This window comes from Nematolebias whitei, chromosome 9 (genome assembly GCF_014905685.2).
Source record: "Nematolebias whitei isolate Nwh7 chromosome 9, NemWhi1, whole genome shotgun sequence".
NCBI lineage: Eukaryota > Metazoa > Chordata > Actinopteri > Cyprinodontiformes > Rivulidae > Nematolebias > Nematolebias whitei.
This window is the reverse complement of record NC_056506.1, coordinates 4,220,615-4,224,177: the sequence shown is the minus strand read 5'-3', so window position 1 is coordinate 4,224,177 and position 3,563 is coordinate 4,220,615.

The following is a 3,563-nucleotide window of genomic DNA, read 5'->3' as shown; positions in this document are numbered from 1 at the left end:
CAGACCAGTATTTGCAGTTTGACTCCCATCACCCTTTGGAGCACAAGACGTCTTGTTTGTGAGATGAATGACCACGCAGTAGATAAAGCTTCTTTATCCACCGTCTCAGTTAGCACCTTGATTCAGTTCTTTTCAAGCACACTTTTGGTTTTAGTAAGAGGAATATGAGAGTGTTTACCATGGAAGTGCTTGAGTAGTACTTTTGGAGTTACAGGAACAGTGATTACATTTCGGAGGTGTAATGGGCACCTTTGAGTCTGTGTTTAGTTAGGAGTTTGATCGCCTCCTTTCTTTACATACTCCTTTTTGGGGGAGTTTTTGAACTGACATGTATACTTAGTTTTTGTTCCTGATATTACACAGTTTTTGGTTGCTTTTTATCTTATGTACACCCACTCATTTTGTTGTTTTTGTTTTACTTGGTCTGAGGACTTACTCTTTATATTTAGCAGAATTTCAGGGGGGTGTATGTAACAGGTATAAGAAATACTTAGATTATTGTAATGGAATTCCTGCTAAAATTTGTATTACAGTTAGGGATGGGGCCGATCCGATCCAGTATCTGTATCCGGCTCAGATACCAGCATAATTTACGTATTGGATTTTTCCGATCCAACCTGCAGAGATTTCTAATCCATGATACATGTCTGTGTCTGCTGAAACTTCTCATGTGATTCCCTGCCAGCTGCTCTGCATGTTGGCTTCAAACTATGGACTGGATTTCCTGAACGGCGGCGTGTCTCATGAGCCCAGAGTAATAAGACCCGCCTCACATTCAGGAAATCCAGTTCATAGTTTGCAGCCAGCTACAATGTGAGGACTGAGTTAGCAGCACTGTGGCTAACAGCTAACCATCTTTTCATCTAAACATGTCCACTGTGTGGAAGTATTTTACACTAGAAACACACAAAACAAGACAGCAACGTGCAATGTCTGCAGAGCCATAGCGCCACATTAAACCACGGTAAAGTTAGTTTTACGTTGGACATTCGAGCTCCGGGGCTTCAGCGGTGTGTTATTTTTGTTCAGTTCGGAGAAGGCGGTCTGATTTCAGTCAGCCGCGCTCAGTCTGCCCATCTCTGAGGAGGGGCAGACTGAGCGCGGCTGACCAAAATCAGACTGCCTTCTCTGGACTGAACAAGAAGAAGACATTGCTGAAGCCCCGGAGCTCAAATGTTTACGGAGAAGTTGCTAAACTTTATCGTAATTAATGACCAACCGCTATGAGTTGTAGAAAACAAAGGATTTTGCAGCTTGATGCTTCCAGCCAAGATATAGTTTACCCTCCAGGAGATATTTATCAGTACAACAGTAGACAATCATGAAAAGCATATGAATTGAAAAATACAAGAAAATTATATGTATAAAAAAAGAAACAAAAACAGCTACATTATAAAGTGATGCAAAATACTAAAAACAGGAACATGTCTCTGTTGGTTTATGCCATGAACTTAGCAGATGTTTGAAGCCATCTAATCACTTTAATATCCACTTTAAAGCTAGGAATAATAAAAACATGTTTTGTATTAGCAGGATTTAATTGTAACTTTGAAACTTATCCAACATTCATAAAACTTACCTCATGTTGCCTTTTTGGACATACATGTATTTGTACAAATTGTACTTGCCTATAGAGAGGAGATTATTACAGCCTCATATAAAATCAATAATGATGATATTGGGACGGTATCGGTATCGACCGATGTCCAGATTTAGGTATTGGGATTGGATCGGAAGTTAAAAAAGTGGATTGGTACATCCCTATTTATAGTTGTCCTGTAATGAGTGGGCTTTGGCGCTCTCTACTGGTAGGCTATAAATATGATCAGAAACTGAAATTCTACCACAGTCTTCCTAACACTCTGCTGTGATATTTGTGCCAGTAGAGGAGCTGACCACGCTATGTTTATGCTTTGAACCACTCATTAACAGTAAAGTGCTACCTCATCCAACCCATCGGCCTCAGAGTGTTAGGACAGGTTACACAACTGTTACATTGGTGCCGTGACCTTGGACTTCAATCAAGCTTGCTGCAGTTACATATATACACACACAAACATACAATACCCCCCACCCCCTGTAAAGATATATTGGTGTATGTATGTTCATGGATGTGTAACAGTATGAAAATATACCTGGCTAGAGAAATGTCACTTCCTGGTAAACGAGGTAGGCGGAGTATAAAAGGAGGTGGTAATGTTCCTTCTGGCACCTGTTTTCCTCCTGCTCTCAGTACATGGCTTGCAACCTGTGGGGTTTGGTTGTGGCTGAGCAGCTGATCATGTTGTGCATGCTGTTATGGCCTTCGTGGCATGAACACCAAGCTTGCTGCTTTCCTCCTCCTCCTCCTGTGTGTGTCAGCAGTTGACTGAATTTTATAGGTCCTTTGCTGAAGTTGGGACCACTGCTGGTTGGTCTCCACTGAGGTTACAACTGTTGTCTCTATGGAAGATTACCAGTGTTCTGGCTCTGTGGAGGACCACTGCTGTTTGGGTTCTCTAGATTTTTGCACTTAATTGTCTTCAGACGCCTGTGGCTGCTTCACTGGACTTCTCCACAATGAATTGTTTGGGGTGCCGTCCCTGAGCACTCATGTCAGTGGCGTGGGTAATTAGCCACACACCTGGGTCTGGACTACAACTTTTAAAATGAGTATTTGATGTGTTAAGGTTCTGTTGTCTTTAAATAGTTTTTCCTTTATTTTGTTTGTTTACAGCCCATTTCTTTTGTAAACTGTAGTGTATAATTTAGATCAGTGGTCCCCAACCACTGGGCTGCGGACCGGTACCGGGCCCTGGGTCAATTTATACCAGGCCGCACAGAAAAAAACAAAAAACTTTAATTTTGAAAAATCAACAGATTCTCTCCACCACATGTGTCAATGAGTCACTCTTGACGCAGGTCAACATACACAAGTGGTAAGTTTCAGTTTCTGTTAGACGCATGCGCAGATGGTTCTACATCGCCCGTTCAGGTGGAGTAATTCAGCTGCTGGTCTGGAGCAGACAGGACAGGAGGAGGTGCACGGCCCTGTCTGCACATTTGAAGGATCACTGCATATTTTTCAACCCGCCTGACAAAGAGTGTCTGTAAAACTATTAATTAAATAGAACTATAATTTTAAACACAGCTTCCTAATATCACATCAGAGCTGGTCCTTCGAATTTCTGCTTCTGCTATTAAAATAAATCTCTGCCCCTAAAAGTTCAAAGTCATGGGCAATTTTATTAAAAAAACACAAATATCATTAAAGTTTTGCACTATGCATAAGTTCCTGCACTTTTGTGAACAATCTGATGTGAATCAGTGCGGAGCAGGGAGGAGGAGGACGAGGCTCAGCTGACCCCGGTGTGGGATCTACTCATTAAATGAGAAATGATCCTGCACTTAACACACTTACAAATCACACAGAAAGTGATTAAAAGTACATTTGCAATACAGGTGCTGGTATATTTCAAATGTTTGTTTCTTTTAATGTTCATGTTTATAACTGACATATCAGCAAATTCAATTTGTCCTGCAGAGCTGCAGCGGTTTACCTGCAGAGCTGCAGCGGTTTACCT